The 13707-nt window shown below is 41.5% G+C and overlaps 1 protein-coding gene across 1 annotated transcript in view; it reads left to right on the forward strand.

Annotated features, from left to right (window-relative positions):
• The window catches only part of LOC135704215 (connectin-like), a 517879-nt gene that overhangs the window by 340110 nt on the left and 164062 nt on the right, over positions 1 to 13707 (forward strand). The gene's annotated exons all lie outside the window — the stretch shown is intronic.

The following is a 13707-nucleotide window of genomic DNA, read 5'->3' on the forward strand; positions in this document are numbered from 1 at the left end:
AAAGCTTCGAAATTAGAACAGCTGAAAGTCCTCCGAGGAGAAGAACGTCCGACGAAGCAATTAGTACTTAGCATCGTGAAGGCGCTGTTTGATCCGGTGGGTTTCCTCGCACCATTCACCATCCTGGGAAAAATGTTAAAACAAGACCTGTGGCGGACTGGTTGCCAGTGGTATGACATCGTGGACGACGCATCTTTCAAGAAGTGAAAACGGTGGACGAACATCGTGATGGACACTCAAGCCTTCAAACTACTTCGGCAGTGCGCGATCAGATGAGATCGATGACGTGCAGCTGCATATCTTTGCGGATGCGTGCGAGATGGCCTAGGGATGCGTGGCGTATTTCCGAGCCGTTGTACGAGGAGATGTGATGTGCGCAATGGTGATGAGTCGAGCGAAGGTAACACCATTTATTGCGCGTTTCACACCAAATTGGACTAATAAGCGCGTTTTCACTTATTAAAAAGTGTGATAAAACTGCAAGCTTACGTCTAATCGTCTTGGTGTCTTCGGTGCACTTATTTCTTATGATGCAAGCAATAAGTGCTCCCAAGACATCAAAACGATTTGACGGAAACGTGCACTTTTATCACACTTTTTTTTCATTTTTAGGACAGTCCAGTTTCAGATGCAATCAGCAATAAATAGCTGTCGATTCCGCGTTTGGAGCTTATGGCAGCGGTACTCGGTGTACGACTATCACAGACAGTGCGCGAAAACCATACCTTCTCCATTAGTCGAGTGGTCTTCTGGGTAGAAGCGGAGGTGGTGCTATCGTGGATTCGACCCGATTAGCGCCACTACAAGCAATTTGTCGGTTTCCGTATAGGAGAGATCCTGAGTGCAAACTGGCGGTGGGTACCGACGATATTGAACGTGGCAGACCGGCTAACAAAGTGGGGCAAGGATCCGGAAATACATCCGAACTGCTCGCGGATAAAAGGACCGCAATTTCTGTACAGCAGTAAGGAAGAGTGGCCGAAGAAGAATCTACCGCCGGCGAACACGACGGAGGAACTCCGGGTTCATCTCCTACTGCACAATGTGAAGGCGCCAGCGAATTTGGTAATTGCAGACCGCTTCTCGAAGTGGACGGTGTTGGTTCGGACGATGGCGTGTGTATTTCGTTTCGTGTCGAACTGCAGGTGAAAGTTCAAAGGGCTGCCTATTGAGACATTGCGGGCGACGAGCGAGCAGATGAAGGTGTAAAAGTCAACCACGGTGGCGAATATTTGCATACCGTTACAGCAGAACGAATGCGAAAATGCAGAGCGGTGCCTCCTGAAATCAGTGCAGTCGGAGAGTTGCATCGATGAATTGAAGGTGCTGTCCAGGTGCTACCAATCGAGAAGTCAAGTCCTCTGTATAAGCTGACTCCTATGGTCGATGAAGATGGACTGATTCGAATGGAGCGACCCTGGTAGTGCTGGACGATCAATCTCGTAATCCGATGGTCATTCGGCAGAATCACTGGAAATCGCAGATCGAACGGTAGAAATTCTGCTCGTTCCACTCGACCAGTGGAACGAGCAGAATTTCTACCGTTCGATCTGCGATTTCCAGTGATTCTGCCGAATGACCATCGGATTACGAGATTGATAGTCCAGCACTACCACGAGAAGAGTGGCCATGGGTACACCCAGGCGATGAAGAACGAACTGAGGCAGCTGTACTATATTTCACACATAGATGCAGTTGTCCGGAAGGTGTCAGCGTCCTGCGTGTGGTGTAAGGTGAATCGGCGTTGTCCTGAAGTTCCAAGGATGGCCCCGCTGCCAGTACCTACAGCGGGTCACAGCGAATCTTCGAGCCTTTAGCTACGTCGGTGTCGATTACCTGGGACCATTTGATATGACCGTAGGCCTCCCTTAGCTCAGTCGGTAAAGGCGCAGCTACAAAGCAAAAGCATGCTGGAGGTGGCTAGGTTCGATTCCCGGTCCGTTCTAGGAATTTTTTGGGTTGGAAAATTTCTCGACTTCCCTGGGCATAGAAGTATGATTGGACTTGCCACACAATTATACCAATGCAAAAATGGTACAGGCATCGAAAGCTCTCAATTAATAACTGTGGAAGTGCATCTAGAACACTAAGTTGAGAGCACGCAATAAGCAAATATGCGATATGCAATAAGCTTGAAATGCGAAGAAGAAGAAGAAGAAGAAGAAGAAGTAGGACGCAGAACGGAGAAGAGGTGGATTGCGCTGTTTATGTGTATTGGTAACACGTGCCGTGCATTTGGAGGTGGCACACGGGCTGACCACTCAGTCGTGTTTGATGGCGATATACCGGGTTATCGCCAGCTGGCCGATCGAATTCTTTTCGGACAACGGAGGCTGTGCACGGCATTACAGACGACTGTGCAGATCAGTTAACAAACGCGAGAACGAAGTGGACGTTTAATCCTCCCGCTGCACCTCACATGGGAGGTGTTTGAGAGCACCTGGTCAGCTCAGTGAAGAAAGCGCTGACAGCACTCGACGAAGGAAGGTGCACTAATGGACGAGATCCTGCAGACAGCAATCGTTGAAGCGGAGGACATCATCAATTTCTGTCCGCTCACCTACGTGTCGCAGCAGTCCAACAAAGCGGAAGCGCTCACCCCAAATCACTTCTTGAGGGGAGCGTCACCAAACCAACCAAGTGGCACTCGCCACCCATCGTGCCGTGGCACTTCGAGATGCGTTCCATCGTTCACAGCAATTGGCCAGCGTGATGTGGGAGCGGTGGATTAAGGAGTACGTACAATCGTTGAACCAGAGGACGAAGTGGTTTGGCGAGGAGGAGACCTGGTGTACGTCGTGGAGGGAGCAAATAGAAAGTGTTGGATCAGCGGAGTAGTGGAAGAGCCCATCGTATCCGGCGACGATAGGATCCGTCAAGCGTGAGTGTGTGATGGTAGCCGTGATGGAGTTAGTTGAGGGTAATCCTGAGCCGGGCGTGACCCCTCGGACAGAGTTACGGGCCAGTGAATGTTCCGGCAACACCGACCGTTCCGCCTCGCGATCGGCCGATGAGGCGAGAAGTGGTTTGGCCGATGAGGCGTGACAAGGTAACGGGTGTCGATTGAGATTTAAAGCGTGTTTTGTTGGAAAAGGTGAAATTTCAGTGCGTTTTGGGAAGTTATATTAATTCAACGACCGCAGTTTAATACACCAGGTTAGTTCAACATACAAAGATTGCAACACATTTATAACGAAATAATTAAACTACAGTTTTTTACAACACAAAGAGGAGGCTAGTCGATGATCGACGGATCGACAATATAGATTGGCAGACAGGTAGAACGTGCAGAAAACGTTGAAAATAAATAAAACTAATGCGCTTAATTGTGTCAGGCATAGTATTGGAAGCGAGATTGGAAATACAAGGAAAGTTTAGAGGAGGAAAACAAACTAAAATTGTGAGTTATACTAACACTAAAACTCATGAAAACACTGTACTAATTTCAATGACTTTCTCATAAAAATTGCAGTTTGATCTACCTGTACGAAGAGGTTGAATCAAGAACGGTTTGTTTAATCGATCCGAACAATGTGCGTTGTTCGAGTTTCTTTGAATTTCGAAGGGTGTTACGGCAAGGTAATGGACTTTCGTGTCTGCTATTCAACATCGCGTTAGAAGGTGTGATCAGAAGAGCTGGGATAGAACACGAGTGGCACGATCTGCAGGAAATCCATCCAGCTTCTTGGCTTGCCGATGACATCGACATCATGGCACGGAACTTTGAGACGATGGCGGAAACGTACATCAGACTGAAGTCTGAAGCTAGGTGGATTGGACTTGCCATCAACGCATCAAAGACAAAATACATGAAAGGAAGAGGTTCCAGGAAAGACAATGTTAGCCTCCCAACTCGAGTTCAAACTGACAGTGACGAATTCGAGGTCATCGATGAGTTCGTGTATTTGGGCTCAATGGCAACCGCCAAAAATGATACCAGCAGAGAAATTCATAGACGCATTATGGCAGGGAATCGTGCCTACTTTGGACTTATGGATGACGAAACGTGGAGAAGGCGAATGAACCACGAATTGCACCAGCTGCTGGGAGCACCATCCATCGCCCACATTGCAAAAATTGGACGACTACGGTGGGCTGAGCACGTCGTGAGAATGCCGCACGAAAACCCAGTGAAAATGGTTCTCGAAAGCGACCCAACAGGAACAAGAAGAAGAGGCGCGCAGCGGGCAAGGTGTATCAACCAAGTAGAAGGCGATTTGTGGACCCTTCGCAGACTACGAGGCTGGCGAAGTGTAGCCATGCATCGAGTAGAGTGGAGACGACTTCTTCAGACAACAAGGCCTTAGCCTGATTGGTAAGGTAAGTAAGAGGGCAACAAATATAATTTTGCAAAATATTATGCCATCACTGCTTCAGTGTCTTGTACTAATACTCGAGTATTTGAAGACGTTATAAGTGGGAAAGCCATTGTAGAGGATCATTTCACATTTCAAACGATCAATTATCCCTTCCAATAGCGGAAACTCTGAATGAAATTCGAATGCATTGACATGCAATGCCACAGTAACGCCAGTCAATCAGTGATGAGTCCGAGAAGAACAAACAAATCGAATGTGTCATGTCACCGAAGCCAACTTTAAATTGAATTCATTGACAAGTGTGACCACATCTCGAATGATATGTCCACGAACGTGTCACCAGCATGTAACATGAGCAACCAACCGATAGATGCGACAGATACAGGAAATCGAAGAAAACTTATTGGAAAAGTTTTACACCTCGTTACGATGTGTTACACCGGGGCAGTTGGCCATCAGCTAATGTCATTCATTCGCAAGCACAGTAAAACACAAACACACCCACACACACACATACAACCGGATTGGAGATTCGTTGAAATTTTATTCAGTACCCACCGCTTTTTGTTTGCATTCCGACAGAGCTCTCTATTACTTTCGACTGATTTGACCTCGCAATTTTCCGCTTCCGTCACCGGAGTGGGTTTCTCAAAGTTGGTAAAGTTTGTTTACCGCTTTGAATGGGGACTGGCGAAGGAAACTGCCCCGGTTTATTGAAGCTGCATTTTTCCCGTTCTTGAGCACCGGTGAATGAAAGATGGGATTGGGAGCGCATTTTATTCTTTTTTTTTTTTCCTGTGAAGGATCTTGCTTTTGATTTCCCTCTTTTATAGTATCTTACTTCACAGGCTGGTTGGAAGCAGTTGTGCACTTCCGTTTGAATGGGAATCAATCTCGGGAAGATTTCATCGTTTCTGGACATCTTCGCTGTTTGGTTGGACGTTACGCAGGTACCATCGAAGGGGAGTGGATAACGGGAAATTGGGAAACGTTAGATTATCTGTAAGGATGTACAGAACAGTATTTCAGATTCAGCGGACCGACTTCCTTTTTTCCATCAGCCCTACCCACGCACGCCAATGTGTATGTCAGGACGTTCCCAATGGGCAGCATCTATCCAACATACAAAAGTAGAATATCTACAACAGCAACAAACACAAGCTTTCAACCGATGCAATGTAAAAGGCACAAAAGCAAAGTAGAAATGTGCATCAACCATGGCTCAATGTTGTTGCTGGTGTCCGTCTTGTAGAGGATCGCCCTTGGTTCGGCTTCCTACTGCGCAAAATTGGAAAAAGAAAAAAAAATCCTCCGTTGACGGAAGCAAGGCAGCTGCAGGAGGAGCTTTTATTTTACTTACTAATGATAAGACGTTTCGCCTTTTGTATTCGGATTTTTTTTTCCTGTGCTGTGCTCTATCAAGATACCATCAGCCACGGAAGCTTTTTCATACCATTGGAATTTTACATTATTTTTCCGAACTCTCCTGATGACGGAAATGATGCTTCCTTATTTTGCCACTATTGCGAAACTTTCCATTCGAAAACGGCCCTTCCCAAAACTATTTCCCCAACTTTGATTTATTTGACAATCATCTGCTTCCGGGACATCCATCAAACGACAAATAACGGAACTCTCTATTTGCCATTACATTTGCCAATCCATCAAACAAACCTCTCACATTCACCCTGCTAGAACGATAGAGCAAACATCGGAGCTCACCCCCGCTCCCTAAGCAGACTCTCACCGAGTTGCTCTGTTTCCAGCAGGTTGTTGCATTGAACCGGAAGAAATGCTGCCATTCAAAATCTGCAAGAAGGTACAGTCTGCTTACATCTCCGTGTACCTTCTTCTTCGTCCGTTTGAATATCGTTCGAAATGTGTAACGGAGTGCATTCCCTGCTCGATCAAAGGAACGTAAGAACGAACAAATTGGTCAGTCCGGTTGTTGGAAGCTTTGCTGTAGCCGCTTTTGCGCTGCCGGAAAGTGTTTGAACATGATTCTCGGTAATGCCATCACATTTGTTAGGTTGTTCAGACACGATGTGCAACCGTATGCGCCTTTTGAGACTTTTCCCAAATGGTACGGTTGTGTGGGTTTGTATACCACTATCCGGGGAATGGTAAAGTGAAACTATTATGTTCGATATTGATGAAATGTAAGTACATTACTGTCAGCGTAATATGCAAAGGGATGATGGGCAGATGTTCGGGAAAACAATTGCGGTTGGGCAGTACTGTTCGTGCATTTCATACATGATTCTAAGATTCTGTTTTCCACTTCTGAATCTGCTTAGAAGCATATAGACGGATTCCACGCCACCTCGACCAGTGCACAGTGGGAAAAAATCGACATAAAAGTAGGGTTACCATATCAAAAACTTGAAAAGGAGGACAGGTTTAGAGGTAAAGGCGGACAATGTGCCTTTTCTCGACATGAAAGGAGGACAATGCATTTTTCATAACTTGTAGTCGTTATCAATTCAATTCATCTGAAAAATACTAGTTAATTTATTTTTTATACTAGAAAATGATCTAGTCCAGCTGTTCTGCTTTACAGCCTTTAAACCATCCCAACTTTTATCATGTGCAAAAATCAGGATACATGCCATCGCTGCCACCAACATGAAAAGGAACATCTAAGCAACCTGTTAATTTTACCATTGATTCTAGTCTAGTCTACACATACACAGCCAGTACTTGAAAGAATCCTGGAAAATGATACATCTATCATTTTTCTTGTCATTATTAAGGCCTGCTGTACATCAAGGATGTGAAACAAACAATAAAGCGGCCAGGCCTACTGTGTAGCGTTTAGTTAATTTTTGTGGAAGTGAATGTTTACCATGTCTACTTAATAAGTATAGACAGTGGTTAACATTTAATCCACAGGTAATCAAAGAGCGGGGACATACCGTACCAACCGCTCCGTATGCAGGATTTGAAAATAGGCTATATAAATCGTTGGGAGTGACAGAGCTAAGAAAGTTAATGTACACTCCTTGGTTGTCCGATCTCCTGGGATGGAACACAGGTATTTATCCCTTGTGTTCGAGCGTACAGTCCTCCCTCCGTACAAGCGTGGACGGCACCGCCAACCCACTGCCATCCCTCAATCAATCCAGCCGACCTCAGTCGAAGGACAACAGAGAGCGGTGTGCGGACGTAACCCATACGGAGGGAATGCTGTATTCGCCTAGGTTATAGCGCCCTTGCTCGCTACCATTTTCTTCTAGTGGTTGGGACCTGAGCACTAACTCTTGTCCTAGCCCTATATGGCATATGGTTATAGCGCCATTACTCGCTTTCTGAAAAGAGAAGAAGGGAAGGGAAGGAGAGGAAAAGGACTTGGGAAAAGGAAATGCGGAATTCCTTTCCTCATTAGTATTTGTATCGTCAACTTTTATGAAAACTATATAAATCATTTTTCCTTGGTCAGAGGTATTATTACGACATTTGAATAAGATTGTATTATCATTTGTTATTCAAAATTTAATGTTATAATGATCAACATAGCTTTGGATTATCCAATATAAATCGGTAACACTGTCCTGCAACCGATGATTTTTCTAATCCGAAAACTAAAAGTTACGAAAAAGCACTTAGGCCTTCATTAAGTTCCACTTTCACGCGACGTTCAATGTTTCGCGGTTTGCTCTTTACGCATTGTTCAGGCTATCATAACAAGCTATGACCGACGTGACGATTGCTTAAGCCCTGGTTAAACAAGTAAACAATTTATTAAAATGAAATCATGTTCCCGAAAGCAGTCAACAATGTATCTTAAACCGGATCAAGCGTGCGTCCTATTTTTCTAAACATTCCGACGCGTTCCGCCCAATATCTATCAATTACGTTTTTCTACAATAGTAGCATGTGATAAATCCTAATTCGAACGACACTATGACAAAACTATATTCTGATAAAATTGGATCATTGCCTAGACCAACTTTTGAAACTAAAGAACAAAACAATTGGCCACATGTCTGGAATAATATTAACTTAAAGAACCTGAACTCAAATGAAAAATATATTCTTTATTTACTTTATAATAGGAAAATTGATCACAGAGCTCATTTGTATCGCATAGGTATTGCTGACAACCCTAATTGCTTATCATGCGGATTCCTCGAAGACCTTGAGCATATATTTTGTAAACGTTTTTCGGTCAATCAGTCATGGAACTATTTTATTAGACATTAACTTAACAGATTTGATCCTCGTTTAATGCGCTTCTTAACCTTTTCCAGTTTGATAGCTCCAACCTTAGAAGAGTTTGGCAGGGATGACAAAATTATGATTCTAAGAAAATTTGTTCAGTTTAGTCAATATATTTTGGAAACAGAACGACATATGATCTCCTTGCCTAGCTTCAAATTCTTCTTAGAAATAAATGCCTGTAATTAGTTTAGAATAGCTTAGCTTGTAAGACATGTTTATATGTTAGGATTAGAATAAAGATTTTATAAAAAAAAAAAAAAAAAACAGACTAATTTTGACACATTTGACTGATGCAATTTTTCATTCGTTCATTTATTGTATGTACTGTATGTATCTACAATCACACTCCTGTCTGGCAGTGGTATTATGTATAAAATCTACCTGTAACCATTTCTTTATGACTGCAAAAAGTTTGAACTCTGGAGTTCAAAGGTGACAGCTCCACCGTATACCCATTAGCCCATTTCAAGATCGCATGCTTCCGAAGATTTTGCTTACAATAAGCCCCGCTCCGGTACAGTATCGATGCTGATAATGTACTGAAACTGTTTATAAAACAGTAGCGCAAAATTTGATTGACGCGTATTTAATGATTTAAACAAAAATATTTACGATAAAATTACCACAAAAATTAAGGAACGAGCTCACCAAATTAGTATCCAGAAAAGAACGGCATGGCTTAACAGGGTTTAACCAATGGGAATCTTTTCTTTACATGCTGATTTCACGGTCTAATTCACTAACACTGGCACAACACGGTTACTGAATACGTAAAAACTGAACTGGACTATACATTTGTAAATAATTCAAACGAAAATTCTTCCGGATGGCGTAGCGCCACCAGCCAAAACGCTCCTATTAATTTTACCATTGATTCAGCATAAAACTCCCCTAGAAGCAGAGCGTCAAAATCAAACACATGTTGGATTGCTGTGTTTCATTTGGTGAATTTTCACTTAAATTTTAAAGATGGGAAATTTTCAAATAACCCTGGTATTTCATCAGAATTATTTTTGACAGACAAGCAATCCATTTTGACAAACACCTGCTCGAAAATCGGCCAAACAACACGGGAGGGATTTTCGATCATTATAATATATTTTCGAAATTTCAACATTACATGAAAATTCCTAAATTGTTACACAGTCTAAGGCTCTAACACCCTATTTAATGGTAGTGTTAGTATGCGTGGGCGAACTACCAGTTACGCCAAATCAACGATCAAATGCATTGTTTACAAAAGCTGATACGTCCCTTCGAAAACTTCAAACGAATCGAAATTTGGTGCGTATGGCATATTAGCTTTTTGCGTGCTTTCAACTTAGTGTTCTATGATCGACAGATCGCCTATAGTGAATTTTTCTCTATTTATCGTCAGCAGTCGCTCGTTAGCTGGCAACATCAATGGAGTGAAGGGAGCTTGGGACGATGGCTACATTCAATTATCCCTAAGGTGTCGAAGTTTGCATGGTTCAAAGGGTTGGTCTTGAGTCGAGACTTCATACGCGTGATGTCTCGTCTCATGTCCAATCACTATTGTCTAAACGCTCACTTGTTCCGTGTGGGGTTGGGAGACAGCAATCTCTGTGAATGTGGACAAGGTTACCAGGACGCTGATCACATCCTTTGGTCTTGTGCGGAGTATCGTGGAGTCAGATCACATTTTTATGATTCCCTTCGGGCTCGAGGTAGACAACCTAATGTTCCAGTTCGGGATATTTTGGCTAGACGCGATCTGGAGTTTATGAAACTCATATATGTTTACTTTAAGGATATTAACCTTAGATTGTAAGTTTGATTAACCTGTGTTTAGTTTGTGTTTTGTACGTCTGGGGGTTTTTTTTTTTTCAATGTTTGTTTTCAAGATGAATAGAAATAATTTCATGCTTTAGGATTAATTAAATAGTTATATCGTAAACCACATTTAAAACCTCCTTCTTCCCTTTTCCCATCAAAAAAATTGTAAATCTCCACTAACCTCGAGACGACCGCGAGTACTCGGTCCAGTTCCTTTTACTTTAAATATAAGACAGTAACAATGTATAACGCAAAGGATAACTCGGCTCTGTAAAGTTTATTCGATTGAGCCTGTACAAATAAAGTAATTACAAAAAAAAAAAAACTTAGTGTTCTAGATGCACTTCCACAGTTAATTATTGAGAGTTTTTGATGCCTGTACCAGTACAATAATATTCTATGCCCAGGGAAGTCGAGAAATTTTCCAACCCGAAAAATTCCTAGACCGGACCGGGAATCGAACCCAGCCACCTCCAGCATGGTCTTGCTTTGTAGCTGTGCCTTTACCGACTGAGCTAAGGGAGGTCTCTCTGTTGTTGATCATCCGAATTTCGAGGAATTGTTTGTCAAAATTGATCACTGGTCTGTCAGAAATAAATCTGGTAGAATAGCAGGTTTATTTATTAAAATTTCATCCGTCAAATTTAAGTGAAAATTCACCAAATGAACCACAGCCTAAATGTAGGGGGTTGACAGCTGTAGTATATTCCTGATCCCACTATTGAATGGTATTTGCTATATAAGATGAGGTTGCGACATAATTAAACAAATATTCTCTGCAAACAACGCTCTTGAAAATAATTTTATAAATATGTTACGGGAAAAAATGCAATTATTAAAAAGGAGGACATTTTCGGGCAAAAGGAGGATGTAGAAAAATTATTGAAAAAGGAGGACATGTTCTCCTTTAGGATACCATATGGTAACCCTACATGGTATGGTAATAAGTATATCATTACTTGTTTTCTTCAGTAAAAGGGGGAAATCGGGCAAAATGGGTAGTTTACTAAAATTTTCTCATGATGAAACCATCATCATTCGATTCTTCAGTCATTTTTACCTACAGTAATACAGTACATGAGGGTATAAATAGTATGACAATCACTACTGATTAACTTCATAAAAAGGGGAGAATTATGAGAAATAATGGCTCCATACATCAGCTTACCTTTCGATGCAATCTAAAACGTATTTTTTTGAGTCCTTAAGCTGTTTTCTTTTAAGAAGAACTATCATTGAACAGGTTTTCTTATCACGGACAACTGTCTTTTAAAAAAATATTTCGGAAATAAGGTAATAGGGGTAACATTTTCTAAAATGCATAGTCTGCACATATTGGTGATATATGAAACCATTTTTAATGGATTCTCCAGATGTTTTTTTTTCTAAAAAAAATTTGAGTAAAATGCTCCAAAAACCCCAATTTGCCCTGTTCTGCACAGGACGAAACTATTTCCACTAGATTTCTGAGCCTTTTTCCCATAAGAATGATTATATTTGCAAAGGTTAAATCAGCTAGATATTGAATTTTGCTCTTTTAATGTCGATTTTTCCCACTGTGTAGATTCCAATAAAACTTTATGGGTGTTAAGATTTGGTCTACTTAAGCAACTTTGCATACATATTACATAATGCATAGAAACGGCTATTCTGCTCAAAATGACGACTGAGGCAAAGTTGTAGAGAATAATTTTTTTTTCGGCGAACACAATACAAAATTATGTTTTTTAGTAATTGTGTGTGAAAACGCAAAAAAAAAATCAAAACCTAAAAATCTCAAAATGCCCTGGCCTTGTTATTTTATTTAAAAAAAAACTCATTTGGAATGCTTTTTTTTAATCCTTGTCGGGTGTTTTCAGCACTGCAACCATTTTACTGTTCTATTGTGATATACTCCCAGTATGGCCATTGTTTGACTAAATAATAGCATTATCCCAGCAAGACATTACAAAGTGCACTGCCATACTGGGAGTTGTTCTCTAAATGCCAAAGGGTTCTATCAGCCCCTTTTTGAAGAACTTTCGTCTTTCAATGAAAATTGCCGGACAGTGGCATACCATATTTTCCGAGACTTTCTATTCTATGCCACAGAAGCGACATACATCAACTTGAAGTTTTCCAATCAGCTTCAAGTGACAACGGTTCAGACAATGACCTGTATATATGCTAAGATCTTTCTTAGAATGTTCCAGGATTTTGGTGGTCACAGGAATTATTGGATTAATGAATCGCTTCGACTGCCTAGCAATGGAAGTGTTCTTCCAGTTTTCCCCCACTTTTGAAGATTTCCACGCTTGCTAAAGCATCAGCTCTTTCATTTCCGTCAATCCCGCAATGACCAGGAACCCAATATTATTTGACTTGATTGTGACAAGAAAATTTTTGAAGTGATTGAACACACTTCAGCTGACAAGTTTTGATGTACATGTCGTTGATTTTAAAGCATTTAGAGCAGCTTGACTGTCGGACATTATTCATTCATTTGAACTCTTATAGTTTCTACGCAAACATATAATAGGACAGTCAAAATTGCTTGGATTTCAGTTCGCCATCTGGCCATAGGAACCGATATGTCTATCCCTGGGCCAGTTACTCACTTGATTGTTAAATCTTTAACCATGTGTATAAAAAACAATCGAGTCTGGACGAAGAATCGGACCACCAAATTGCCACGAATTACGCCCAGGGTCTAAGGTCTACTTCAAAGAGTTTTACTGACCTTGTAATCCTTAGAGCACACTTTTCGGCTTCTAATTGTAAAAAAATTATGCAATGGTAGCATATAAAGCAAAGCATCCAATGCTTTCGATGGTGTACTTCTCATTGCACCTGTTATTGAGAGAGTTGCTAACCTTTGAAGTTTTTCTAACTTTCTCTGAGCAACACTCTCTTTTGTTTTTGGCCATCAGACCAATGCACCATAAGTAACCCTGGGTTTCGCAATCGCCGATTAAATCCAATAGATCACTGTTTACCGAATGTTCTTTTGCTTATCCATAGAGCATTATTAGCTTTGTTTATTGCCTGCTCTAGATGCATGTTCCAATTAAGTTTACTATCAAGGATTACTCCAAGATATTTGACAGCATTAGAAAGTTCTAAAAGTGTGCCTTTCAATCTTATGTTGTCTAATAAAAATGTCTTCCTTCGCGTAAATGGCACAATAGTAGTTTTAGAAGGATTTATGTTCAATCCTGCCCTATCACACCATGATGAGACAAAATTTAAAGCAATTTGCATTCTGTTAGCGATAATACAATCATATTTACCACGTACAATTATGACTATATCATTTGCGAAGCCAACTATTTCGAAGCCTTGGGCTACTCAATTTTTGAGAAGATCATCAACTATTAAAGACCACAATAGA

The sequence above is a fragment of the Ochlerotatus camptorhynchus genome, unplaced genomic scaffold, assembly GCF_037179485.1.
Source record: "Ochlerotatus camptorhynchus isolate MF236.1 unplaced genomic scaffold, CSIRO-AGI_Acam_v1.1 ptg000232l, whole genome shotgun sequence".
NCBI classification, from domain to species: domain Eukaryota; kingdom Metazoa; phylum Arthropoda; class Insecta; order Diptera; family Culicidae; genus Ochlerotatus; species Ochlerotatus camptorhynchus.